A 14,870-nucleotide genomic window follows, 5' to 3' on the forward strand; every position below is an offset into this window, starting at 1 on the left:
CAGGATGGGCACTGGCAACTTCACCTCGTTACCACTCTGGTACTGCTGCTGTGAGTCTGTGACCAGCATCTCCTTCTCTTGCAGAAGACCATTTAATGCTTCCCTGAGCAAATCCACATCTTCCTTTAAGGCTTTATTCACACTTTGCCACGTTAACAGGTGATGTTTAAGCTCAGAGACTTCCTTCTCCAGTTCATCTACTCTGTGCTCAGCGGCTTGTCTCAGATGCCTTAACTCGGCCTGTAAATCTGTTACCTTTTGCTTCTCATGAGACAATCCTTTAGAGAGTTCCTGGAACCCCTGTGCTTCCTTCACTACAAAGCAGGCCTTGACTGCTGCGAGCTCGGACTCCAGGTAATGCACCTGATCCAGCTGCGCGGAGTTGGCGACTTCCATCTCAGGGACATTATCTTTGTTGGCACCTGTCCCTGTCTCCTCTTTAACACTCTTCTCCGAGGGTGCAATTTGTTCAGCCACTTTCCCTCTTTTACATCTCCGGCGACGGGAGGAAGCTTTGCTATTTATACCAGAGTCAGTCTTACTGCCTTCTTTTCCGCTTTCGTCACTGTCTGAATGGGAGTCACCACCACCCAATCGGTCATCCGGGAACCAGCCGTCCCCATCTAAACAGGTCACATTTTCTGGAATGGCTGCCACCGCTATCATGACTTCAGCCTGTGGATCCCTGTCGTTTCTCTGTGTCAGTACCTCTGATAGCACAGCGTCATACTCCGCTCTAGCGTTTGTTACTGGCCATGACATGTCACAGTCACCCCCAGAGCCAGTCTCACCCCCCACAACATGGTGAACCTTCCCGCTGCTCCCTAACGGGGTGTCAGCTTCAGGGGCTTTATTAACCACGTCACTTACAGTCTTCTTGGGGTACACACCAGGTGACATGTCCGTAAGTTGGGCAGACGCTCCCTCCCCACTGGTCAACCCGACATTTGACCCTTCAACTTTGGGAGGAACACATGTTTTAACGTACGCAACCCCACCAACTGAGAGCCCTCCATTCACCTGTTGTAAAGACACTCCCTTCTCCCACAAGTCTGTGAAGAACTTAGAGTCCCGGCCAATTATCACTGGGCAGGGTAAGGTTGAGACTACGGCCACATCATGGATTGCACGGTCTTTGGCCATCTCTAGGACCACCCTGACTATAGGAAAATGCTTAGTGTGCCCATGGATGCAGGTGACCTTGATTTTCCTACCGGGTATTTCAAGTCCCTCAGGTGCAACCGTTAGTAGAGTCACTGGGCCCCCAGAATCGACCAGTCCATACATTTCCATCTCCTGCATCCGTATGACACACCCCCGTAAACTTTCACCAGGTGGATAGTTCACACAACATACCGGACACACATAACTCACAGACCCCGGGCACCAATTTGTCTGTGGTACCTCTTTGGTATGCTCCTGCCCCTTTTGAGAAACCACCATTCCTCGAGATTCCACCTCTTTTTTGGCGACTACCCCTCTTCGGGTTACCGCCCCCATTTGGGACTCCACCCCCTTTTGGGCAATCATCCCCATTTGGGTCACCGCCCACTTTTATGGACACCACCCCTTTTAGGGACACCCCGTGGACTTCCCCACGGCACTCAGGCCCCAGTTCGCACAGTACACCCCTATGTCTCTGAGCTTGTACTGGCCCTTTAAGAGTCTGCAAAGAAAAAAAAAATAATTTTTTTTTTTTTTTCAATTCTCCAGCTCCTGCTGGTAATCACAAGCTGCTGCTGCTGAACCTCTTGCTGCAACTGCAGCCGTACTCCACAATGCTCTGCCGCAGACTTCGTGGACCCGCCGATCCACAGCAAGCCGCTTGTCACCTTCGTGGACCCTCCGATCCACAGCAAGCCGCTTGTCACCTTCGTGACCCCGCCGAGCCACAGCAAACTTCGTGACCTCACCGAGCCACAGCAAGCTGACTTGAGAAAAAAAACTTCACAGTCTCTCACTGACCCCAGTCAGCACAGACTCCTGTCTGTTACACCCGGTTCTCAGACCGTTCTCTGGGTCAGATCAGCCAGCGCTGCAACATGTGCTTCTTGGACCGTTGCCCCTCGCATTCTCCACCATATGTAAGATTACGCTACCTGAGTGTGTTGGGGGACACTCGCTTGGCACAAGATTCAAGCACTTAGGCACGGTACCTCACATGAGTCTGGTTTATTAAACTGCATAAACCATATGATGTACAGTCCATTGCAATCCAGCCACGAAACATTAAAGGACATCAGACAGTACATGTAGCAGATAGGCTTCTCTGCTGTATATTACAATTCCCCCAGTCCGGGGTTACCTTTCAGGAGTCCACTCCTCACACTGACTTCACGTCAGTCCCAGGTCCTCAACACAGACCATCCAGGTCTACGGTCTCCAGGTGCTTCCAGGAGGACTCCACTCCTAGGAGCCTCCAACACCGACCGTCCAGGACCTTGCAGCACCCAGGCCACTCTGTAGTGTCCAGCCAGGACACATGGAAGTCTGTCCACAGTTGCAGTCTCCCAAACACTCCCACCGTGTGCTACACACACCTACTTTTCATAGGTGTAACCACACCCAGGTACCTGTCACATGGCTAGTCAGGTGAGTGTGACATCACCACAGGTCCTTCAACACAAAACCAACTTACGTATTCAGACACGCCTCTTTGGGTGGGTTTGTAGGTGACTAGACCCACCCATCTCTCCAATCACCTGGAAGCCTTCCCAATGTAAACAAATCCCTCAGTAGTAGATCTGCTTGAGCAAAACATACCCAGGCTTCCATCACAGGGCCACCTACCTCTGTGATACATAGCGTCCATCAATCACATGACCAGTTGCTGTTTCAACCCAATTATGTCTCCATGTGCATCCCGAAGTGCACATGCAGCGCCCCCTGGCTGCAACACTTGTCACTGCACCACAATATATATATATATATATATATATATATATATATATATATATATATATATATATATATATATATATATATATATATATATATATATATATATATATATATAGTGGTATGTAAAAGCTTGTGCACCCTGTGTCAAAACTACTGTTATTGTGAAGAGTTAAGCAAGATGAAGATGAAATGATCTCTTAAAGGATTTAAGTTACAGATTACACATTTCCTTTGTATTTTATTTAAAAATATATTTTTTAATCTTTTACCTTTTAAAAATTACAAAAAGGAAAATGGGCAAAAAATTGGGCACCCTTGGAGATTTGTGTGCTCAGAATACTTTGACCAAAGATTCAGACCTTAACTCCTTCATGACCGGGGGATTTTTCGTTTTTCCGTGTTCGTTTTTCGCTCCCCTCCTTCCCAGAGCCATAACTTTTTTATTTTTCCGTCAATTTGGCCATGTGAGGGCTTATTTTTTGCGGGACGAGTTGTACTTTTGAACGACATCATTGGTTTTAGCATGTCGTGTACTAGAAAACGGGAAAAAAATTCCAAGTGCGGTGAAATTGCAAAAAAAGTGCAATCCCACATTGGTTTTTTGTTTGGCTTTTTTGCTAGGTTCACTAAATGCTAAAAATGACCTGCCATTATGATTCTCCAGGTCAGTACGAGTTCATAGACACCTAACATGACTAGGTTATTTTTTATCTAAGTGGTGAAAAAAAATTCCAAACTTTGCTAAAAAAAAAAAAAATTGCGCCATTTTCCGATACTCGTAGCGTCTCCATTTTTCATGATCTGGGGTCGGTTGAAAGCTTATTTTTTGCGTGCCGAGATGACGTTTTTAATGATAGCATTTTGGTGCAGATACGTTCTTTTGATCGCCCGTTATTGCATTTTAATGCAATGTCGCGGCGACCAAAAAAACGTAATTCTGGCGTTTCGAATTTTTTTCCCGCTACGCTGTTTAGCAATCAGGTTAATACTTTTTTAATTGATAGATCGGGCGATTCTGAGCGCGGCGATACCAAATATGCGTAGATTTGATATTTTTTTTATTGATTTATTTTGATTGGGGTGAAAGGGGGGGATTTAAACTATTATGTTTTTTTTATTTTTTTCACATTTTTTTAAACTTTTTTTCTTAACTTTTGCCATGCTTCAATAGCCTCCATGGGAGGCTAGAAGCTGGCACAGCACGATCGGCTCTGCTACATAGAAGAAATGGAGGTGTGCTGTGAGCGCCGACCACAGGGTGGCGCTCACAGCCACCGCTCATCAGTAACCATAGAGGTCTCTGGGACCTCTATGGCTACAATATACAAGCATCGCCGACCCCCGATCATGTGACGGGGGTCGGCGATGACGTCATTTCCGGCCGCCCGGCCGGAAGCGGTAGTTAAATGCCGCTGTCTGCGTTTGACAGCGGCATTTAACTAGTTAATAGGTGCGGGCAGATCGCGATTCTGCCCGCACCTATTGCGGGCACATGTCAGCTGTTCAAAACAGCTGACATGTCCCGGCTTTGATGCGGGCTCACCGCGGAGCCCTGCATCAAAGCAGGGGAGCCGGCATCGGACGGTATAGTACGTCCGATGCCGGTAAGGGGTTAATTAGCTTGTTAGGGTTATGACTTATTCACTATCATCGTTAGCAAATACCAGGTGATGCAAATTTCCCAGCTTTATAAAAACTCAACCTCCTCTAACCTTGTGCCAAAAACAGCAGCAATGGGTTTTTCTAAGCAGCTGCCTTGCACTCTGAAAATGAAAATGGGGGAGGCCCACAAAGCAGGAGAAGGCTATAGGAAGATAGCAAAGAGTTTTCAAGTTGCCCTTTCCTCAGTCCGAAATGTAATTAAGAAATGGCAGTTAACAGGAAGGTCAAGATAAGGTCTGGAAGATCAAGCAAAATTTCAGTGAGATCTGCAAGTATGATTGCTAGAGGGGCAAATCCGAACCCCTGCAAAAGACCTTTAGGAGAGATTTAGCAGACGCTGAAGTTGTGATACATTGTTCTACTGTTCAGAGACACCAGCACAAATATGACAATAGTTTATATAATAGATATGATATCAAAATATACTGTAGATGTAAATAACACTATGGTTAAAGTGCAGTGGTAAGTATAATTAAATAAAGGTGCAATTATTAGATTCATTAATCAACTCAGTCATTGTATTTTAAAGCCAGAGTCAGGTGTCCAGGGAAAGTATCCTCAATTGAAGGAAAACATACCACCTAGTCACATAGGTACAGTGGGGCAAAAAAGTATTTAGTCAGTCAGCAATAGTGCAAGTTCCACCACTTAAAAAGATGAGAGGCGTCTGTAATTTACATCATAGGTAGACCTCAACTATGGGAGACAAACTGAGAAAAAAAATCCAGAAAATCACATTGTCTGTTTTTTAACATTTTATTTGCATATTATGGTGGAAAATAAGTATTTGGTCAGAAACAAAATTTCATCTCAATACTTTGTAATATATCCTTTGTTGGCAATGACAGAGGTCAAACGTTTTCTGTAAGTCTTCACAAAGTTGCCACACACTGTTGTTGGTATGTTGGCCCATTCCTCCATGCAGATCTCCTCTAGAGCAGTGATGTTTTTGGCTTTTCCCTTGGCAACACGGACTTTCAACTCCCTCCAAAGGTTTTCTATAGGGTTGAAATCTGGAGACTGGCTAGGCCACTCCAGGACCTTGAAATGCTTCTTACGAAGCCACTCCTTCATTGCCCTGGCGGTGTGCTTTGGATCATTGTCATGTTAAAAGACCCAGCCACGTTTCATCTTCAATGCCCTTGCTGATGGAAGGAGGTTTGCACTCAAAATCTCACGATACATGGCCCCATTCATTCTTTCATGTACCCGGATCAGTCGTCCTGGCCCCTTTACAGAGAAACAGCCCCAAAGCATGATGTTTCCACCACCATGCTTTACAGTAGGTATGGTGTTTGATGGATGCAACTCAGTATTCTTTTTCCTCCAAACACGACAAGTTGTGTTTCTACTAAACAGTTCCAGTTTGGTTTCATCAGACCATAGGACATTCTCCCAAAACTCCTCTGGATCATCCAAATGCTCTCTAGCAAACTTCAGACGGGCCCGGACATGTACTGGCTTAAGCAGTGGGACACGTCTGGCACTGCAGGATCTGAGTCCATGGTGGCGTAGTGTGTTACTTATGGTAGGCCTTGTTACATTGGTCCCAGCTCTCTGCAGTTCATTCACTAGGTCCCCCCGCGTGGTTCTGGGATTTTTGCTCACCGTTCTTGTGATCATTCTGACCCCACGGGGTGGGATTTTGCGTGGAGCCCCAGATCGAGGGAGATTATCAGTGGTCTTGTATGTCTTCCATTTTCTAATTATTGCTCCCACTGTTGATTTCTTCACTCCAAGCTGGTTGGCTATTGCAGATTCAGTCTTCCCAGCCTGGTGCAGGGCTACAATTTTGTTTCTGGTGTCCTTTGACAGCTCTTTGGTCTTCGCCATAGTGGAGTTTGGAGTCAGACTATTTGAGGGTGTGCACAGGTGTCTTTTTATACTGATAACAAGTTTAAACAGGTGCCATTACTACAGGTAATGAGTGGAGGAAAGAGGAGACTCTTAAAGAAGAAGTTACAGGTCTGTGAGAGCCAGAAATCTTGATTGTTTGTTTCTGACCAAATACTTATTTTCCACCATAATATGCAAATAAAATGTTAAAAAAACAGACAATGTGATTTTCTGGATTTTTTTTTCTCAGTTTGTCTCCCATAGTTGAGGTCTACCTATGATGTAAATTACAGACGCCTCTCATCTTTTTAAGTGGTGGAACTTGCACTATTGCTGACTGACTAAATACTTTTTTGCCCCACTGTATATATGAAGGGTCTTATCCCTGTTGGGACACACCAACTATTTGCAGTCAATAACAGCACTATGCAAACCATTAATAAGCCTTAAAAAAACGACAAGATTAGATTTTGCCAAAAAACATCCAAAGAAGCCAGCCCAGGTCTGGAAACCATTCTTTGGATAGATGAAACTAAGATCAACCTGCACCAGAATAATGGGAAGAAGAAAGTATGGAGGAGGCATGGAATGGCTCATGATCCAAAGCACACCACATCCTCTGTTAAACATGGTGGAGGCCGTGTGATGGCCTAAGCATGCATGGTTCCAATGGCACTGGGTCACTATTGTTTAATCCTTTCACCCAGAAGCATATTTTCACCTTCCTGATCAGGCAAATTTTTTCAATTCTGACGATTGTCACTTTATGAGGTCATAACTCTGAAAAGTTCAATGGATCCCATTGATTCTGAGACTGTTTTTTCGTGACTTATTGTACTTCATGATGATGGTAAAATTTGTTTGATATGACTTACGTTTGTGAAAAAATCGGAAATTTGGTGAAAATGTTGCAATTTTCAAACTTTTAATTCTTGTGCAATTAAATCAGAGAGATGTGTCATACAAAATAGTTTACAAATAACATTTCCCACATGTCTACTTTACAACAGCACAATTTTTGAAATGTAATTTTTTTGTTGGAAAGTTATAAGGGTTAAAAGTTAACCAATGAATTGTCATTTTACAAAAGCATTTACAAAACCATTTTTTTATGGACCACCTCATATTTGAAGTGACTTTGAGGGGTCTATATGATACAAAATACCCAAAGGTGACACCATTCTAAACTACATTCAAGAAGTTTACTTTAGTTTTACTGTATTCTCACCCATCCCTTGTAGATTGTGAGCCTTCGCGGGCAGGGTCCTCATTCCTCCTGTACCAGTTATGACTTGTATTGTTTAAGATTATTGTAATTGTTTTTATTATGTATACCCCTCCTCACATGTAAAGCGCCATGGAATAAATGGCGCTATAACAATAAATAATAATAATAATAATAAATAAAAAGATTATTAACCCTTCAGGTGTTTCACAGGAATTAAGGAATGTGGAAGGGAAAAAAAATAAAATTAACTATTTTTCACAAAAAATGTTCCTTTAGACCTAATTTTTTTTACTTTTGCAAGGTAACAGGAGAAAATAGACCACACAATCTGTGGTCCAATTTCTACTCCTGAGCGTGACAATACCCCATATGTGGGGAAAACCACTGTTTGGGAGCACGGCAGAGCACGGAAGGCGCCATTTCACTTTTTGAATGTAAAATTTGCTGGTAAAATTAGTGGACGCTATGTTGTGTTTGGAGAGCCCCTGATGTGCCTAAACAGTGGGAAAACCCCACAAGTGACACCATTTTGAAAACTAGACCCCATAGGGAACTTATCTAGATGTGTATTGAGCACTTTGAACTCCCATGTGCTTCACAGAAAAAAAAAAAATTCAAACAAAATGAATGAGTACGTGTGGGTGTCCACTAGAAACATCAGATGGAAGTACGCATCTGGGACCTGAAGTTCTAGGGTGATCGGGGCATATCGGGTGTTGGCCATTCTCAGCCCGGGGACTTTCCAACTGGAGTTACCCCCAGTAATGCACGTACACAACGCATTCCACGGATTGGTGCTCTGGAGATTTGTTGCGCCTCCAGAGCCTACGTTATTGCCATCTCCATTGGGCTGCATTTGCCGTAAACTTGAGGATCAGGTGACTGCCGAGGTGAATCCTATTGGATCCATGCATCCTCACCGTACGATGTTTTGAGATCCAGTGTTAAGGGTCCAGAGGCCCTTCTTTGAAAGGGGGGTAGTGTGTCAATCCATTTTTGGATTCATGGCAGCTCTGGTTCCACTATAATTTAAATGTAGATTTTTCCTATCAGGCCAGCAGGGGTTAATGTTGGTTTTCCTTGCTGTCAGCATGCTGCAGCTGCTGAGCCAGGTCAGCAGATGTGGGTGGTGACCACTCCTACCATCCTTTAAATAGTCACCTGATGCATCAGCTGACTGTTGGTGATAGTTATTCTATGGTGACCAGCCTTTCAGTTCTCTGGTGTCAGCGCTGTATCAGCTACTTCTGGAGTTCAGGGTCCTGTTTCCATGTACTCTGCAGGTGTGGAGCTTGGCAGCGGAGTCTGGAAGCAAAGTGTTGTGTTTTTACCCTGTCAGTCTCGTGCTTGTCACCACCCCTGTGTTGGACCATCTGCAATGGTGAGGCTAGAGCCCTTGCCGGCCAGTGAAATAGCTAGGGCAGTGCAAGGTGACAGCGAGGGACAAGGTTTGTGATGGCAGCGGGGGGAAGGAGTGCAGAGCAGGCTCAGGTTGGAGCTCAGAAGGTGTCCCATCCCTCATTTGCTTACTCTCCCCATTTCCATCCTGTTGAGTGTGTGTTGTGCTGTCCTCTGACTGACCCTCAGTGGGATCGTGCCAATTGAGCTATATGGCAGCTTGACTTTGCAGCATAAAATGACGATCTCATAGCATTGTGCTGATTGAAGCACACAGGGAGCCCACTCCCTGTGCCATGCTCCGCGATGTCATTGTCACTATTGACAGTGTCATCAGAGGGGTTAAATACCCACAATTGGTGCTAGCACCAAACATGGGCATTGCTGCATGGTGTCAGCTCTCACGTTGCAGCCTATAATCCAATGCTCAGGTGCGCTGGACCTCCCTGGACCCAGTTGTCCTTTGCAATCATAATATCCTTTATACCGTTCAGTGATCCTTGTCAACAATGACTACATGAATAAGACCCTGTGAGGGTCAAAATGTTACGTTCTTGTCACCTCACCATTTTCTCTATCCCAGCACCTGAATTGTGTTAGTTCTGCATCTGTAGCTGTACAATGAAATTCTCACAAGCATCTATCAAGAGTGTGCAGTGATTGAACATTATTCTAGCTCTCACCTAGAGCTGACACCTGCACCTGCTCGCAGCGGCTCTCAGCGTGATCCCCCCTGCATTCGTGGAGCCATACTTGTACCGTGGTTTGCAGGAAATGTAGTTCCCACAGCGGACATGTCGGGAAGGGATTAATGATGATGTGACTGATGACAGAAACAGCCTGCTGAATTTTGAAGTGTACAGGGCGATACTTTCTGCTCAGATTCAGACACATGCGGCAAGGTTGATTGGACGATTGGTTGATTGGATGGCGCTTCACAGTACAGATGGACAATGATCCAAAACATACTGCAAAAGCAACCCAGGAGTTTTTTAAGGCAGCGAAGTGGAATATTTTGCTATGGCCGAGTCAATCACCAGATCTCAGGCCCATTGAGCCGCATTTCACATGTTTAAGACAAAAAATAAGGTATAAAGACCTACAAAGAAGCAACAACTGACGTCAGTCAGATGCAGTAAAGGCCTGCAAAGTATCACAAAGGAGGAAACCATATCCATGGCATCCAGACTTCAGGCGGTGATTGCTTGCAAAGGATTCTGTACAAAGTATGAAAAATTAACTGTTTATTTATGGTAAAGTTCATTTGTCCAATTTCTTACCTTGAAATAGGAGGTTTTGTGGAAAATGGTTGCAATTCCTAGACATTTCACAGGCTATTTTTTTTGCAGCCCTTTTAATTAAAGCTGAAAGTCTACACTTTAATTACATCTCGGTTGTTTCAATTTAAATATAAAATAGTGGCATGCAGAGCTGAAATCACGATGACTCATTGTCCAAATATTTCCAGCCCTAACTGTATGTGAAGCTGTAGTGAAAGTAGCATCATACTTTTTGGAGATGTTCTTATAGCCATTGTGAGGCAGCGACAGGTGTTTTATGCGAGGGTCGCTATGTGTCCCCTAGGATGTGCACAGAAGCGTATTGAGCCCGCTGGCATGTGTGACACCCCAGGGTCCTGGTTGTCACAGTGGCATTGCTTTCCTCATGAGGAGAGTGATGTCACGCTTGAAAGCGAAGGATGATCTTTATCAGGTAACCACAAGCATACAACATGTTCACACTCCAGGCCAGAAGGGGGAGCTCTGATCCAGCTTGTGGGTGGCTCCCCTATATATATATTCTGGTGTGAAGGGAAAGTCAGTCAGTTCCTGTCAGTGAGTGCCATACAGCAGTCTGAGACAGAAGAGAGAGCAAGTGAGGGGCCGTGCAGCCACGAAAAAGTGCTGCAGCTCCTTGATAGAGATAACACAGAAGGAAGAACAGCTTGTATTGAGCATGGAGGAGAGCGAAGCAAAGGAGAGTGACAACTGGGGAGGACAGCTGCGATAGGGCTACCTCCCTGCAAAGCGCAGATACCGGTAGCCAGAAGACCGAGGTTGTGAGGGACTCCAAGACTTACAGCAGAATCCGGCAGGACAGCCGGACTTCACATCACCTGTCTGCCCTAATATTCAGGAGACACAGTGGCACATAGAGCCCGGGCCGTGATAGAGACCCTGTAAAAAGGCTTGAGCCACCTGTCATACGGGTTAGTGTCCCACCTTTAAGGAGGACAGAGAGAACTGTGAGGACCTTGACAGAAGCCATAGGCAGTAAGAGACTACACCACTGTGCTAGTAGGAAGGCTTTTAACTCCACCTGGTAAAGGGGACTCTGAATTTACTTCCAAGCTGGCTGGACCCTGCCTGTACCTGTGATCTGGTGCCCTGGATTGTGGTTGCCTGAAGTCTTCAGGTAAAGAGACTGCAAACCCTGTGTCCTCTGCTTCTTACCGCACCACCCACCATCTTCATTTACACACCGGGAGCCCTGGGTACCCAACTTCACTTGTGGGAAGTTATACCATCTTAGCTGCCATACCATCACCCCAGAGGACCCCTTTAACCCTTGTCAGGCTGCATAATTTTACAACCTTAACAGGCTGCATAGGTACAATTGTACCTTCACATATACCTCCACTGTGGGAAGACTTTACTTGGTTTCAGAAACTAAAGTTCATTCAGCTACAAATGTTATGCTGATATCTATTGTTCAGTGTTGTTACTGGTCACTTATGTTGCTGTCAATTAAGTTAATTCAAACTGGGAGTGGCTTCTACTTGTCTTCCTGCCTCCCTCCTCTCATTAGCCATTTTGCTGTTCATCTCATTGCTGTGAGCACACATTTCTAGGCTTGTGAAGTCTTCAATTTCTTGGAAACGAAGGTAGGAAAGTCTCACAGCATCTAACAGCCAGTTATACCTTTATTCTCATTATGTGGGGACAGAACAGTCAAATTGTCTTTCAGCCTGGACTTGGCTTACATATATTTTGTATGAAACTTATCACTATAGGTATAATTTTTATACGAAAAATGGATAATAATTAGTATCTACATATTGTTTTACGATGTTTTATTTATATTCAGCACAAAATACGAAGCCAAAATTCATCTAGCAAGTCATCATGAGTGATAGTAATGCTGGATCTAGTTTCCGCCATAATCCAAGAAAACGTGTTTGCAGGTTAGTATAATTTTGTGAAAAGCCAATAATGTAGTATTTCGGAAAATTATTTATTTTACATTTTTTCATATTTACAGATTTACGTCTGACGAAATAATGCGAATGCTAGAAGAATCTGATTCTGAGCATGAGGATGAACCATATGTTCCATCTGATGATGAAAACTATGTACCACAAGTGGATGTTACTGAAGAAGATTCAGACATTGAACAAGAAATGGTCATAGAGCATGAAAATGAATACGAATCAGACGAAAGTGTTGAGGATGATTCTGTGCCTCAAAGTGCAGGCGACATTTGGACTGCTAAGGATGAAACTCAATGGTGCAGTAATCCACTGCCAAATGCACAAACAAAATCTCGTAATGTCCTACGACAAAGAGGTGGCCCTGCAGCAATCAGCAACCTATATACAGCAAAAGAGCTATTCAAGTCCATCATGACTCCCGAGATGTGTGACATCATATTACGGGAAACGAATCGAAAGGCCAAGAGAGTTTGTGATGCTTACAACAACGAACTGGTACAACGTTTTCCTGATTCTTCCAAACGGCCACCACAAAAAACATTCAAGCAATTTACTGAAACTGAACTTCATGCATTTTTGGGCATACTGATTGCTGCTGGTGTGCACAGAGCCAACAAAGAGAATCTGGAGGAAATGTGGAATGTTGCTGCTCTGCCTCTTATACGTGCAGCCATGTCTCGTGACCGCTTCAAGATGATACTCAGATTTATCAGGTTTGACAACGAAAATACACGTGCAGAACGTGTGCAAACAGATAAAGCTGCACCAATACGGGACATCTGGACAATGCTGAACAGTAATCTGGAGAGAGCCTACAAGCCATATCATTGTATCACCGTCGACGAGCAATTATTTCCATTTAGAGGTCATACTAAATTTACCCAGTATATACCTTCAAAACCAGCTAAATATGGCATAAAGATTTTCTGGGCTTGTGACTCATCAAATGCCTACCCTTTACAAGGTCAGCTCTACACTGGGAAACCAACTGATGGTCCTCGACAAGTAAACATTGGAGAACGAACAGTATTGGACCTAGTGAGCTCGTATAAAGGCTCTGGAAGAAATGTCACCACCGATAACTTCTTTACAACCATGGAACTAGCTAAGGTATTGAACTCCTGGAACATGACACTAGTTGGTACAGTGAGAAAAAACAAAAGGTTCCTACCTAACAACATGCAGCCTGCCAAAGAAAGGCCTGTATACTCGACAAATTTTGCCTACAATCATGATGCAACAGTCTGTTCATATGTACCAAAGAAGAACAAATCAGTCGTGCTTCTATCATCTATGCACATGACGGGAGAAGTTGAAGAGACACTAGCAGCCAAGCCAGAGATAATAAAATACTACAACATAACAAAAGGTGGCGTTGATGTTATGGATAAAATGTTGGGAGAGTACACTGTGAAACGACGAACATCACGTTGGACTTTGGCATTTTTCTACAATATGATTGATGTCAGTGGGTTAGCATCCTACATCATCTACAGAGAACACAATCCAAGCTTCAGGGCAAAGGATCAACGAAGAAAGTTCCTGAAAGATCTCGCAAATCAGCTGTGTATGATTGCAATTGAAGATCGTAGTACAAACAAAATGATAATGAGAAACCATTTTCTTCGAGGTGCAGTAGAAATGGTGCTTGGACGATGCATTGTGGTAGCATCGCAGCCAGCAGCTGGCCCCAAAATACCTCATGGTAGTCGTGGACCCTCCCCTGTTGTTGGTAGTTGCTATGTCTGCAGAGACCTGAGGCGAAAACAACGCAAGACTAGAAAGTCTTGTGTGGTTTGTGTGAAACCCATTTGCGATGAACACTCTGTAGCAAAGCCAACATGCATTACTTGCAAAGAAAATCAATAAAAAAAAGTTTCTTACATTTTCTTTTATAATGTAAATGAACAGTTTTTTACTTGTTTATAATAGTTAAATAGCATTATCATTAAAAAAAAATTTATGCTTTTTCCCTTGCATTATCTTCATTCAAAATATATGAGGTACATTTGTACCTATGCAGCTTGTTATGGATGCAAAAAGATCTCGACCCCTTATCTCGGAAGCGGGTGGAGATATTTTATTGAAATTTGGCCAATATATTCTGGACCAAAAATGTAGAGATGTCACGAAATTTCAGCCCTCTACGTCTTTTCAAAAAAAAGTTATTGCAATTTTAAAACGGAATAGTTACAATTGTACCTATTCAGCCGGATAAGGGTTAAGCAGCGTCGGTCCCCATTGACCGAATACCACAGGTGGCGTCATGAACACAAACTTTATTCAAAACCCTTTTAAGAACATTCCCTTTTACTTGGGCAACCAGGGCCACGCCGCCACCGTGACATCCCCTCTAAGTACCAGACCCGGTACCGAGTACCCCTAAGCCCTGGCGGGCGACTCATGTGCATTGCAGTCACAGGCATAGCTGTGATTGCAGTGCAAAAGAAAAGTAAGTTTGGTCTTGGGCAAGCTATTTGCCCAAGGCAGATTTCAGAAAACCTGGCGTGGGCTTTTACTTTTAGAGCGGACTATAGGGGCGGTCCGCTTCCTCCAAGCTGGGTCTTACAAGTGGCCCATGGCCACAGATTTCATTTAAAATTCCTGCAGCATAGGGTTGGGTGTGTCAGTCTT

At 44.0% G+C, this 14,870-nt stretch overlaps 1 protein-coding gene across 1 annotated transcript in view; it reads left to right on the top strand.

The window, feature by feature from the left end:
• The window catches only part of LOC138674575 (transient receptor potential cation channel subfamily M member 7-like), a 59,018-nt gene that overhangs the window by 17,881 nt on the left and 26,267 nt on the right, over positions 1-14,870 (top strand). The gene's annotated exons all lie outside the window — the stretch shown is intronic.

This window comes from Ranitomeya imitator, chromosome 4, assembly GCF_032444005.1.
Source record: "Ranitomeya imitator isolate aRanImi1 chromosome 4, aRanImi1.pri, whole genome shotgun sequence".
Classification (NCBI taxonomy): domain Eukaryota; kingdom Metazoa; phylum Chordata; class Amphibia; order Anura; family Dendrobatidae; genus Ranitomeya; species Ranitomeya imitator.